Source organism: Girardinichthys multiradiatus, chromosome 5 (assembly GCF_021462225.1).
Source record: "Girardinichthys multiradiatus isolate DD_20200921_A chromosome 5, DD_fGirMul_XY1, whole genome shotgun sequence".
NCBI classification, from domain to species: Eukaryota; Metazoa; Chordata; class Actinopteri; order Cyprinodontiformes; family Goodeidae; genus Girardinichthys; species Girardinichthys multiradiatus.
Window position 1 is genome coordinate 23,820,854 of NC_061798.1, and position 15,393 is coordinate 23,836,246.

The window sequence follows — 15,393 nt, forward strand, 5'->3', positions numbered from 1 at the left end:
TGGTTGGTTTCCTGGCACATACTACAGGGGTTGGACAATGAAACTGAAACACCTGTCATTTTAGTGTGGGAGGTTTCATGGCTAAATTGGACCAGCCTGGTAGATAGTCTTCATTGATTGCACATTGCACCAGTAAGAGCAGAATGTGAAGGTTAAATTAGCAGGGTAAGAGCACAGTTTTGCTCAAAATATTGAAATGCACACAACATTATGGGTGACATACCAGAGTTCAAAAGAGGACAAATTGTTGGTGCACGTCTTGCTGGCGCATCTGTGACCAAGACAGCAAGTCTTTGTGATGTATCAAGAGCCACAGTATCCAGGGTAATGTCAGCATACCACCAAGAAGGACGAACCACTTCCAACAGGATTAACTGTGGATGCAAGAGGAAGCTGTCTGAAAGGGATGTTCTGGTGCTAACCCGGATTGTATCCAAAAAACATAAAACCATGGCTGCCCAAATCACGGCCGAATTAAATGTGCACCTCAACTCTCCTGTTTCCACCAGAACTGTCCGTCGGGAGCTCCACAGGGTCAATATACACGGCTGCGCTGCTATAGCCAAACCTTTGGTCACTCATGCCAATGCCAGATGTCGGTTTCAATGGTGCAAGGAGCACAAGTCTTGGGCTGTGGACAATGTGAAACATGTATTGTTCTCTGATGAGTCCACCTTTACTGTTTTCCCCACATCCAGGAGAGTTACGGTGTGGAGAAGCCCCAAATAAGCGTACCACCCAGACTGTTGCATACCCAGAATGAAGCATGGGGGTGGATCACTGATGGTTTGGGCTGCCATATCATGGCATTCCCTTGGCCCAATACGTGTGCTAGATGGGCGCGTCATTGCCAAGGACTACCAAACCATTCTTGTGGACCATGTGCATTCAATGGTTCAAACATTGTATCATGAAGGTGGTGCCGTTTATCAGGATGACAATACACCAATACACACAGCAAGACTGGTGAAAGATTGGTTTGATGAACATGGTCATGTTCTTTGATTTTTCCAGTGCATTTAATACAATCCAACCTGATTTGCTTTGTCAGAAACTCCAGAAGAGTCAGGTGGAGGCCTCAACAATCTCCTGGATCAAAGACTACCTGACAAACAGACCACAGTTTGTGAGACTAAAGGGTTGTGGGTCTAACCAGGTAGTCAGCAGCACAGGAGCACCACAGGAGACTGTACTCTCACCAATCCTTTTCACTCTGTACACCTCAGACTTCCAGTACAAGACAGACTCCTGTCATCTGCAGAAATACTCGGATGATTCTGCAGTCGTGGGGTGGATCAGAGATGGACAAGAAGCTGAGTACAGGACGGTGGTGGACCGCTTTGTGGCATGGTGTGGAAACAATCATCTCATTTTGAAAGTGACTAAAACAAAGGAGATGGTTGTAGATTTTAAGAGAAACAGGAATAAGTCAAAAACAATTTCTATCATGGAAGAAGATGTGGAGGTGGTGGAGGAGTATAAATACCTCGGTGTTCACCTGGACAACAGACTAGAGTGGAGATGCAACTGTGAAGCCATCTACAAGAAGGGACAGAGCAGACTGTACTTCTTGAAGAAGCTTAGGTCCTTTGGTGTTTGCAGCAAGATGCTGCATATCTTCTATAAGTCTGTTGTGATCTCTTCTGCCATCATCTGCTGGGGAAGCAGCATCAGAGCCAGGGACTTAAAAAAGCTCAACAAGCTGATAAAAAAGGCTGGCTCTGTTCTGGGGACTCCTCTGGAACCTCTGGAGATCATTGTGGAAAGACAGATTCTTCATAAAATGAAGAACATTATGGAGAACCCTGAGCATCCTCTTCATGAGACTGTCCTACAACAACAGAGTGTCTTCAGTCAGAGGTTTCTTCAGATCTGCTGTAAGACGGAGCGCTAAAGGAGATCATTCCTGCCCACAGCCATCAGCATCCACAACGGCTCTTTGAGGAAACCTTCATAATATGAGCTACAACAACATTTAATTTGTGGAATATGCCCGGTTCGCACCAGTAAAACAACCATCTATCCATCTATTTTTTAAACCCGGTTCTTCCGTATAGGGTCACGGGTGAGGTGGTGGCAATCTCCAGCAGCCTATGGGTGAGAGGCAACGAAGGGCAACACAAAGACATACAGGACAAACAATCATGCACACCCATTCACACCTAAGGCCAATTTAGACAGACCAATTAACCTCGCTAGGCCACGCCCCTTTTCAGCAGTGTATGAAACTAGGTAGAACTCCACCAATTGTTTTCTTAAATATATCACAAGAGGAGGCTCTGACAACAAAACGGTACAAAAAGCATATTTCTCTTTGCAGCACCCCCACATGTCTCACATCATAACAAACTAGAGACACTCACCTATAACTTGTTTTTCTAGCACCTTCTCTGATGATGTAATTTGCTTGCACATTACAGTCTGCTGGTTGCTGTCCACCGGCTGCTAGCTTGCGAGCTACTCCATTAGCTTCCAGTTATGTTTGCAACTGTACATTTTAATGACAAACAGGGTAAATGTCATAACCAAAGCCAGTGTCATATGCAGAAGGACTCCTACAATGAAAATCCGCACTTTTATGTGACCAGATTCACTTTTATTTCCTTTTTATGAGGTTAAAAACACATTTGGGAACGTTTTGGCAACCTTTGCCTAACTGCCATTTCTGGCAGCTTGATTTAATTTAAGGTATGTAATTTCAGGTGGAAATTGCTCTAAAACCCCTTAGGGCTTAACAGGTTAACCAAACAGTTATGCTTTTGGACTGTGGGAGGAGAGAACCCACACATGCAAAGGGAGAACATGCAAACAGGCCAGAAGTTGAACCAAGGATCCTTCTTGCTGCAAAGCAACAGTGCCACCAACTGCACCACCATGCAGCTCAGAAAACAATTACTTTTAATGAATTCTAACATTCTACCAGTAGAGTGGTCAAACGTATCCAGCTAAAAGTATGATGGGATCTCACTCATGACTAAAGAAAGCTTGTGGTCTCTGCAACTTGCTGCAAGGTATTTCTCCAAATGTTAGTGGGAGTGTCTTCGCATATTTGAGTCTGTACATTTGTTTTTGACTCTGTTTGTGTCGCAGGAAATTCACAGTGAATTAAAAGGTGTTTACCCAGTTCTAGTTTTTAAAAATCATTGACGTTGTACAATCATTCTACCTTGACAACAACTGAAATTCAAATATGTATTTAAAAGCCCTAAATCATTATGACATTCATGCCTCTGCTGAGTTGATATTTTTAGTTTTTGAGTTTTAAATGGACTTTAGCCATTCAAAATATATGGTCTCATTCTGTTGGATGTACATACAGAATGAAAGGATCTGCACTTTTTTTCAATGGCATAATTTCCAGTAATTTCAATCTCCCTACTCGTCTTTGTGCAAAGGGCTTCAGTTAACACCATTTTCAGCAAGCTGGAATGGATTATTTTCCAACAAAACATTAAAAATTAATAAAGAAATCTTATAGACACACAAAGACGTGCGTTAATAATTAATTTGTCTTGACTGTCTTTGAATAGAAAACGGAAGTAATTTGCTTTAATACAGTGCCATTCTGTTTTCTCCCTTTTTTTCAGGTCCTTCAATCTTCCTGAAGCTTTTTGTGAATATTTGCATTTTGTAACCAGAAATTTAATGACTTGAAAGGATTTATTTGTATCCATTGTATAGGCAGTTTTTTTTTTTCTTTCCAAACAGCCGGTGCCTTTCAAGCAATGTACTAATGCAACTGGAAACTTTGCTTCTTTTGTGAAACACAATATCTCTCATGCAACATAAAGTATCACACCTCCGCTGAATACTTACATATTCTACATATGGGAAAACTCTGAATTGGTAATGATGTGGGCTATGCATGCGGGTTTGTATTTGGAAATGCCAAACAATGCGGCTTGCATCAGAGCATGCTTGGATGCTTCTTTTGTTTGTAATATTTGTTTCAGGGCACCAGAGAGAAAACCTTTTAGTCAACAGCTCAGGCATAAAACTGACACTGAAATGAGCCAACAACAAATGTACTGGCCTTTATCTGGGTATGCCAGTAAGGGTGCAGCAATAAGTGCTGTGCATACCCAGTTTTTTTGCTTAACTCTACCAAAAGAAGTGTTGAGAAAACTGACACTTGGTTAAGTAACTTAGTATCTTCTATTAGTACCAATAACAACAGCAATTTATGTTAGAAGTGATTTAGGTCTTCAGTTGGTTCACTATGTTTTGAGCATGTCTATGTGGCTTATCATCTACCTGAAACCAGGCAGTGTCACGGGTTGTGGAAGAGGACCAAAGCATATAGGTAAGAGATGGGCAGAATCACATATGATGTTATGGTTTAATGAATAGTCCAAAAATCAGACAAGGAACTGAAACTGAAAACACTTGGCAAAAACAACAGAAGAATTGGCCAGGAGTGAATGAAAGAAAGATTACTTATAATGGAAGGAGTCAGAAAAGGTGAAAGTGATTAACTAGATGTGGAAGGTGTGTGGAGGAGCATCAACTGGGTTAGCTGAGTGGGGAAATAACACAAAACCTATAAATACAAGAAAGAGACAAGCACAAGTAAACAGTAACTAGACGGATCAAGCAAAAATAAATTGACAAAGCAACTCTGAGACAGGTTTTCTATGCATTTGAAAATAAATAATAAGAACAAAGATAAATAAAGAACAAAACCCTAAAATGAAAATTAACCTCTAAACTCATGACAGGCAGTTCTCTAGTTCTCCATCAATGTTTACATCCAGATAATTTTAGCTTTTATTAGAGAATTAAACAGAAAAAGCATCTTAACAAGATGAAAGGCTGCCTTGTTTTATTTATTCTGCAGTCACTATATTCTTGCATGTCAACAGGTAAAATGTTCACGTCATACGTCATATTGAACTGACTAAAGATTGTTAGTGCTAAGGGGATTTACCATGTTTTTTGTTTCACCTTTTAAACTAGATTTACACCGTCAGAAACACACAATAATACTAACTGTCTGAACTTGCAATCATAAAAAATCAAGAAATTTAAATAGCTCCTATATGCTAATTTTGCTCCTCAGAGGGTTAATAGTGTATACATAAAATTTAAAAAAGGTATGGAACTGATCACTCATGAGGGATGTTTAAAAATCCTTCTTTATTGTAGTAAATAAATATATAAAAAAACAGATTTACAGGTATGCATCTGTTTTTTTGAGTACAGATAAATAATCTGCAAAAAGGGTTAACTAATGTTAGTTTCTGTCAACTCTGATACTTTTATAGAGATGTGTTTTAAAGGCATGATTTTGCCTCTAAACTCATTCAGGTAGAGTCATTCATCTGCTCGTTCACTTAATATGCCACATTTGACACAAACCAAGAAAAACATTAACACTACATAACTTAGTTATTGGTCATAATTTAAGAGTAACATGGCTTGTGAGATTTTAGATAAACATGAACCAGCAAGCTTTACCATTTAAATTAATGATATGACATTAGCTTCTAAGTGATTTCCTAGTAATACATGTAAACATGTAAACGATATGCTAACCTGTCAAAAATTTTAAACCCAGTTTCTGAAAACTTTATGTTCAAACTAAACTTATTACATGAACTTATCATTAAGTACAAGACAATATGACATCACAACAGCAGTGGTAAAAGTTATGTATACCAAGAGACAAACTCATAGCAATCTAGTTAATCTAGTTAATTGCATTGTATGCCTTCGATAAGCTGCCTAAACCTGGGTCCTATATAGTTTTTTGTTTTGTTTTTAATTTACATTATACAAATTAGCTTTTCAGATTTTTAAATGTTTGAATGCCATCTTTTACAATGTTAACTCGTTCTTTAACCCAAAAAAAGTTTCTATTTGTTAATCTATGACATTCTATGACAACAGTTCAATAGAATCCTAAATAATATTGGGAATAACTTTTTATGCATTTTGTTTATGTAAATGTTTTAAGAGTCTACTTGTTTGGTAAGTTGCATTGAAACCTAGCACATAAGGATTTGTAGCACATCAGCATTTTATCAGAATTACATGGTCTAGAGTAATTTTGTGATTGCACTCTTTTTAACTAACTCAACAAAAATGATTTTCAAGTGGGTTCACTTTTTGATAGCTACCAATACCTGGAAACTCCAGACATTTTTGCCTGCTTTAACACTGGGTTCAATGGATTTTTTAAAACTGATATATTGTTGTAACAGTACCAAATGTAAAATTTGAATAGGCATATAGGCTACAAGAAGTGCCTCGTCCGAGTAACTTTGTACAGAGAAATGTTAGTTGAGGTGCTCGACCAAGATAAGCTTGGTTCCTCTCTCTTTTCATTTAACTTTCTTAAATATGCATTTCATGAAATTTTTTTTACACTCAATCATGTGTGGCAACATGTACATAAAGAGTTTATTCTACTGCTTAATAAAGCAAGCCCTTTGTTTGTTCTAATTTTTGTAAGTTTATTTCTTGAAAGTGAGAACATGGAATAAATATTATATAGAAACAACATAAATCTGCTGAACATTTTGTTTGATTTATTTTGAACAAATATTTGACATTAGTAATAGTGACAAAAAGTACTTTGGTAGCACCTGGCTTTATTGTACTTTGATTTGGGGCAATAAACTGTCTTCTGTAAAGTAATTCATACTTTCCTATCTTCATTTGACTTCCCCCTATCAATCTTTCTTTGCATTTGCAGCTTGCCTCACTTTTAGCCTAACTCTTTGCCTTCATTTTAGCTTTCCATGACATGCATGAGGATACATGATTGTTTTTTTCACCCACAATTCCCTTTCATTGAACTTGATTTTGGGCAGACAGACATCTGTTATAAATCCATGCTCTTCCCCAGTCTCTTCGCCTAATCATGTTTCTAGCTTGACTCTTTACTTTAGGTCAGGTTAAACTGCACCTTTAAGACAATAAAGTCATGCCTTCAATTGTGTTTCCTCATATAGAAAAAAACAAAACAAAACGCTGCTGGCGAACTTCCTTCCTTTAATATCTGTCAGAGGACCCCAGCAGCCCTCAGGTAACTCTAAGCCAATATGAATGGAGACAGATACAGGGGCATGGTCTGAAATAGTCCATCGTGTATTACAGCCCCGAGAGAGGTACCACACCATCACCCATTTCTCTTACACACACACACACACACACACACACACACACACACTCTTGTTTTGCTATATGTAGTGAGGACCATGTGTTGACTCCCATTGACTTCCATTGATTTTTAGTCATTTTCAACCCTTTCTATGCCCTAACCCTGACAATAACCCTAAACTTAACCATTACCAGTGCATGCCTAACCCTAACCTGAACCTAAACTCAATTCACACCTTAGTCCTAAACCTAACCGTTAGCAAAATAGGTCGTGAGGACCAGCAAAATGTCCTCACTTTGGTACAAACGGTCCTCAATTAGATGGTGAAATCGGGAAAATGGTTCGCACTGTGATGCCAAGACAGGAACACACACACACACGTATTCAGTGGAATATAAGATTAACGCTAACACATGCACATACCTGCAAAGACAGACAGCTGTATTAGAGCCTTAGGAGAAGCTTATGCTCTCGCCAACCTCATTACTTCCATGCACAGGCCACAGGTGGAGGCAGTGTCTCATATCCACAGGCAGAGACAGGACTAAGAATAAGTAAGTATATGTGTCTGCTTGTGAGGAACAGAGCATGCGAAAGCTTTTCTCTATTCAACAGGTCATCTAACACATTAATAAATGACAAAGTAATTCAAAGACCTCAAAGTCACGTGACTTCGGTCTTATTTGCAGCTTGTCAGAGATGGAGAGATTGTAAAAGTACGTTGATCTGCATGTTCTTAAATGTCATTTTTCTACAAGGATAATTGTTGTTTTAAAGGCTGTACTTTGGTCCAAACTACAATAGAACAGAATCATTTAAATATCCTTTATTGTCCTTTAGTGGGAAAACAATGTATGACTTAATAAATTAACTGTTTCTTTGATTGCAGACTTGTATGATATTTTTTTAAACTGCATCATGAATCTGTGTATAATGAAATCAAATTATGTATTTTTTATTGCAGAAGCATACATTCACACAGATTAATTGATTGAAAATAACATTTTTAATATTTAAATTTTTATTTATTAAAAAAAAGCATGTTTTTATTTCTCCTTTCGTTTAAGTTGATCAAAATGTCTAGGATTATTCCATTGGCAATCCATTACAATCCTATTTTCCTGAGGAATAAATATAATGAAATGCTCATCAAAAACAGAAATAATGATAACATGCCATTAAACTAAGGTAGGATAGTGCTGATCTTCCTAAGTCAGAAACTGACCACAAAAAATAGCTACTCACCTAAACTTTCCCAGATCTACAGTTGAAGCTATAATAAAAAATTTGAAACAGTTGGAGCTGTGACCCAGATTAATGTTGCCAGCACCCACAGTGATGATGACTATAAGGGAGTGGGTATGGACTGGTATGAAATTCTCAAGGTATGATAACTTTGTGTAAAAATAACAGTTTCACAGTATTTACACAATAAGTTTAAGAAAAAATCTAATATGATTTTATAGGGGGATTCTCTTTGTTTTTCACATGACATGTCTATCCATGTTTTTGGCATCCAGAAAGATCCTGCACTTTCTGTGGGATTTTGTTTAAAGGACATTTAACCATAGGAATGGCATGCGGGATACCTTGATAATGCCAATTATGCTTGTATGAGAGGTAAAAAAAAAAAGTGTAAGAGCGTAATGATGGCAACAAAAAGCAGATTCTTGGTGTCCCCAAGTCGCCATAGCAATAATTTATTTTAAGGCTTTTGTACACTTCTTTACCATGTTTGCTGATATTTGGTAATGTTTTATTGTGTGTGCATACCTTTGCAAGCTCCATCCGATTTGTTTGCTTCATTTTATGACATGATAATGAGAAGACGAAACTTGACAATGGCTTTGGCCAAACAGATCCAGCAATGCATTGATATTCTGTGTCTGATTGCTCGACAGCAGGCTGGGTATTTGATTCTGTCTTTTATTTGGTCCTCTGTCCTCACTCTGCTTTCCTCCTACTTCTTCTGTGTTCCTAAGCTGACTCAGGGTCACTTCAATTTAGGTTTTAGTCACGGGCATTTGCGAGCTACAGTACTAAGGTCTATTTTTGCCTCTGCATGTGTGTGTGCCCATCATTGTCAACACAACCTCTATTTATTAGCATATAATAGACATGGTGGTTGGTGGCCTGATGGATGTCAAAAGTCAAATGCTCCTGGTTTAATCTATGACTGAAATGATTCAAGAAGAGATAGTCAGGACTAAGGGGTAGGTGTAATGGGTAGGTCTTATATATAGTATTGTACAAATGTTTTAGGCAGTTGTGAAAAAATGCTGTAAACAAGGGGGTTTGTGGTAGGAGCAAAGTGCAAAGAAGTCTGCCAGGACACAGATAATGAAGGTAAGAAGGCTTTTAATATCCTTATTGCCAGGAATCAGAGCAGGAGTATAGCATACTCCAACCAATCAAGGCAGGACTGACCCGACCAGGATATTCCGATAGGGTTAGTCACAAGGAAGTATCATTAGGGTCACACATAAAACGTAATGAACACAATGAACCAGCGGGGAACAATGAAAACTAAGGAACTTAAATACAAACAAGGAAAGCAGGGTGAACCAATGAGACAACAGGATCAGGTAATCAGGGAACTAGGAACAGGTGTGGGATAGACTACAGGGAGTGAAATCAATTAACATGACAAAATACAGAAAGGTAACCTAGGGACCAGACCAGGTATAATAAACAAAAATACAAACTCAAAAATTCAGACACTCTCTGGCATGATAGTTCTTCTTTATGCTGAAGATAGCTCTTAATGACTTTGGCTGTATGTTTGAGCTTGTTCACTTAGCATTTTGTAAATTGATTAAAATAAACAATCATCATCTATATTTCTGAAAGCATTATTTGTTTACAGCATTTTTTTCACACCTGCCTAAAACTTTTGCTCTGTACTATATATAAAAAGTGAGAAATTGACCATTAAATGACTTATGACATGCAGCGGCAAAGTTGATTGTGTTGCTCAACTGGCAGCAAAGCACAGTGCCTCCATGGTGAGAGCCAACAAAAAAAGCAGAAAGGAAAAGGCAAAGTGCATTTAAATACATTTACCTAAAGAGGATATGCCTTCATTCCTGATTGTTGGTTTGGCTGGCTTTCTGCTACCATTCTGTCAGATAAGTGGATTTTGGCAAAATGTGTTACTGCTAAAATCCATTAATGGTTTGAATATCAACAATGGACACAAGCCGATTTTTCCTCAGCAGGTTTAAACAAAGAGAAAAATTCAAAACTGTTTGTTAGCTGACAATAGAGGAAAAGTTTAGTGTGCAAGTATCCATTTAGTTCAAAACATTTTTTTTGGTGTTTCCTTTTTTTTTTGGTATTTCTAGAGTAAATTCTTTGTTGCAAACAAGACCATATATGCCCCGGTTTCTTTCTCCCTTTAACATCGATATGGTTCTCTGCGTCCCAATCAAACGCTTACTTCATTAGCCCCCTTTTTCTTCTCTCCCCATTGGCCCTCAGAAAGAAGGGCAATAACATACAAAGACATTCTGACAGGCACTTATACACTGACACCCTTTTGCTCATTCAAACCCCTGGACACACACAGACAGAGGCAAATACACAAAGTGACTCTGACTTTAAATAATGAGAGAGCTGTCACATCCAATCAGGGTCAGTGCTGCAGCATGGCCTGGTGGTCAGCAGGACAGACGGGAGTAACTACTGGCGGCTGACACCCTCAGGAAACACAAGGAAGGAGGAAGAGATGGAAAGGGAGAAAGAAGGGGAGGCAGAGGGGAGAGCGAGGGGTGGCGTCTAAAAAGAGATGGAGATGGACAGAGCTGTGGTCAACCATCTGCCTTAGCATCCTAAGCCTGGAGGGCTAGTTAAAGGGAAAAAAGACATTTTTAAGAGTAAGGGAGAAATCAAAGGAAAAGGGGGAAATAAGCAAAGAAAGGAGGAATGAAAATGAAATGAGAAACGTATAAGGAAAGTGAAAAAGTGAAAGTAATGGAAAGGAGGGGAAATAAGAACCCAAAGCACAAAACTCAAGTCTGAGAGAGGGAAATAGAGAAGGCAACATGGGAAAAATACAAACGAAACGAAAATGAATAAAACGAAAGCAGAATAAGAGGGAATTTTGGGTTAAAGAATACAGGAGGAGATTAAAAGAAATACCAAAAGAAAGGTAGGGATAAGGATGAGGACAGCAAGAATAAGTGAAAGAAGAACAAATGAAGATGGGTAGAAGGAGAACAAACAAAGAAAGCAAGGAACATTAAACAAGAGGTGAGGAGAGGCAAATAGTGGAAAAGGGTGGTAAAAGCTAATCCCAGCCAAATAATAGTGTAAAGCAATGCCCTCGAGACAATGGTAGGAGAAAGATAGAGCATAGAAACACAGAGGATTGAAAATCTGGCTGTTTGTCTGGTAGAGGTCAGATATCATTAGTGTCAGTGCAGCCCACAGAGCCCCTAAGTCTCCCTGTCTCTTTCTCTGTCTCCCATCTCACCCGGCTTTTGTTTTGGCTGTATTTGTTCGTGTGATAAAAAATGAATGAAGCCGTAAGTAGGTGAATTAAAAGCTGATTCTAACAAGAGATAATTATAGATCACAGATTATCTTCTTATGGAATGCTTTATTTCCTTTCAGCCTAAACAAAGTTTTAAATGAAGTGTTATGGGTTATACTTGTATTTCTAATAACCGAGTAAATTAATTCCTATACTTCTTAACATACTTTAATACTGCCTGCAGCTCAGAGATTTGTATACAACCCACATTTATAATTGTCCCAAGTCAAACTGGTTTTCCACACAGCCCGCAGTTCAGCACACCCCACCCTCACACCACAGCCACCTAGCTAAACCCATCATCTTTATTCAATATGGCCCCCAGTTAGTATTTTAAATCGGCTTAGCTTGTCAGAAAAAGTTCAATTTTTTGGCAGCTACATCTCCCTCTAAGTCTTCATATCTCTTCATTCAGCAGCCACCTTAAATAGAACATACAAACCTAATGACTCCATCACAAAGTTACCGTTTTGTTATTATTAGCATCATTGTTATGATTCATTTACTAAGTGAAAATATCAGTAAAACTAAGGAATTCAACACATACTTTTGCCACAGTCTTAGCACACACACTTACACCAAACACCAACCCCGCAACCTATGGGGCTCTGAGATGGTGTCAATAATGGAAATGGACGATACCGTTTTCTTCAATAAATTCACAAATAAGTATATATTCCCAAGACAGTCTGCATGGGCTCACAAAGAGTTGATCTGCAATATCTCTACGACTCTTTGCAAGAGTCATGTGTGCGTGTATGTGTCTGCGTGTGTGAATATGACCATAAATACATTTCAGTTTATGGATGGATGAGGGATCTCCACGGTGATTTGTTGCCTTAGATTAAATGTCAGTTTTGGAAATGTGTTGTTATACCTGAATTCCTGAGAGCAAGCTGACAGACAGCCTAACCGGGAGTGTGTGCCTGTGTGTGTGTTCTCTGTGACAAAAAGCAATCCAAATACCTATAGTGATACAGTGAGAGCAGATAAGGTACAAACTGTATGTGTGAGTGCCATAATCTGAGGTTTTTAGTACGAATATACTCACTACGTGCATATTTTTCAAGGGTACCGCAAGTTTATGAACTATAATATTTAAATCTAATAATCAACATGGAAAACATTATTTACATTAGCTATAAATTGGTAATTTGACAACAGATCCAATCCCAAGTATTTGGCTGTGAGTTGCAGATTTCTGATCCTATGTTTTTGTATGCTTTGACCTGCCTATTTTGGTTTTAGAAACTACAACATAAGAAGATTTAAGAACAGCATTTGAAAATACTTTTCCAGGTTCCCTCCAGTGAGTGATTATTAAATATTTAGAATAGGAGCAAAGCTGAAATCACATCATGTGAAAAACCGATTTGATCATTATTTAATAACAGAAACAGTAATTATGGGATTGATACAATATTTTTAGAGGACATCTGCATATTTTATAAGTTAGCTAGGATCACTAAAACAACATTTTCTGTGTGCCTTCCCTAGGGAATGTACTGTACATCATTAAACTCAGAAATTTCCAAAAGGCTGCCAACATTTCCAAATGCGTTATGTTTCATGTCAAAAGAAGGTTAAATTATCTGAAGATAAAACACAGCAACTTCGCGTTACTCCGTTTAGCCCTCCAATCATCTGCTGTAAGTCTCAGTCAGTCTTGTTCTGTCATGTCATAAACTGCAGACCACTCTTGACATGTGTTGACACGTTTTACAAATACAGTTTCCATGTTAACTCTTTCTGCTTCTTTTGATTTCTTGTTATTGATGGAGGGAAGACGTGTATATTCTGATCACTAGCTGATTTGTATATGCATCTCTAAGTATAAGTTTCCAAGGAACAGCAATAAGGTAATAAGGTTTACAGAATGGGCAACTATTGCTCTAAATGACCAATCCATTGCTGTGGTGGAGAACTTTTTCTTGTCTTTTGAAAAGGCTAGCGCTACGGTACTACAGTTCCTCTTGATAGAGAGCTACTCAAACTTAATAGAAGTTCTGATGTGACTGCCATTGGCTTCACTACGAAAAATTGGATTTTGAAGTTTTGCCCACGTGATAGATTTCTTATAGATAAAAAAACATGGTTTACTGTATGCTTAATAAAAAGTACCAAATAAGCAATCAACAAGATACAAAATCAACAAAGAGTTTATTCACGCAATCTTTCACGAGTATTTTAAAAAATATGAAAAAAAAAACAATGGGTTCCAAACATGGGATGGATTGCACATATTCTTCAGTTGGTCAGACTCTTCTCACAGTTTTGCTTCACAGAAACAGTTGCTGTCAAGGGAAAGATGACTGGTCATTTCTGTTACTACTAACTATATCATGTGCATACCTTAGTCTCTGCAGTTAGATAGATATATTTATTGTCCCATAAAGGGAAATTTGTTTCTACAGGCGGCCAAGATGTCATGTTGGAAATCTACACCATACATATAAACAGTCAATAAAATTAACAATCACTGGACAATTGGGCAACAAACAGCAAAATAAATCAAGGAGGCAGCTTGTTCAGAACAGCAGCGGCTGAAAGAACAAAACTCCTTTCAAAACGGGCCCTTCTGTATTTAAGTGTCCGATATCTGCGTCTAGACGGCAGGAGCTGAAAGAGGTTATGGAGCACAGTGTCTTTTAGTATCTTTGTGTTTATTTATGTTTTGGTATTTGTTCCTTTGCACTCTTCTTGTGTACTAGTTTCCTTTCCAGTTATTTCAGTCAGTGTGGTTAGGTTTGTTTACTTTTGTATTCAGGTTTTCTTTATGGGTTCTTTGTTTGTTCTTAGGTTGTTATTGTTGTTCCTATGTTTCCCTCTAGTTTCTCTGTTTACTTTAGTTCATGGTTATTCTAGTTTTCTTGTGCTTCATTTGATTATTTATCTTTGTTTATAGTCTTGCTTGTTCTGTGTTTTCTGTTTATTGGTTATTAGTCACTTCAACCAAGCTGTCTTTGTAGTTGTTTCACCTGTTCCTTCTGCCTCCCTGCCTCCTTGTCACACCTATTCCCTGTTTTGATTACCTGCCCTTTGTTATCCCTCAGTATATTAGTTGGTTTTGTGTCATTGTTTGTTGCTGGTTCCTGTTCGTCACAGACCCTTTTCCCTACCATGACTATGACTATGTTTATGCTTCGCTTGGAAACCGATGCTACGTTTTTCCATGAGTACCTGCAGTGTTTTGTAAGTTTTTGATCTTTGAGAATAAACAAAAAAATTACTAAGATGCGGCTGCCAAGCTATTGTCTGCAGTTTGGTCTGATCCAAAACCCCACTTTGACACGGGCCATTGCTCTTTGAGTTCGGTAATGTTTGCTGTGGGAGAACAGATTATTTTCTATGCAATGTGAGTAGTTTTGAGGAGCTTATTTCTATTTGCGATTGACAGCATGGTGTTTAAACAGGTAGAACAGTACAGCAGAAGGGACTGAATAATACTCTGCAAGTAGCAGCAGAAGATAAGGGTCAACATGAAGGGCACTGAGCGTACGAAGGACATGTAATCTTTTTAAGTGTTCATAGATGCCTGAGATGTGATGTTCAAAGGTAAAAAATATTGTCCAGGATGAGTTCAATATATTTAAATGTGGTTGCCTCCTCTAATATGTTGCTATTGATGGAAATATGGTGTGTACTGAAAGTGGGCTTAGTGAAAATCTTTTCCTTTGTTTTGTTAGAGTTAATCTAAAGATAACTGTCATTACACCACTGTGTGAAAGAAATCAGGTGTTAGATTCAGACTTTA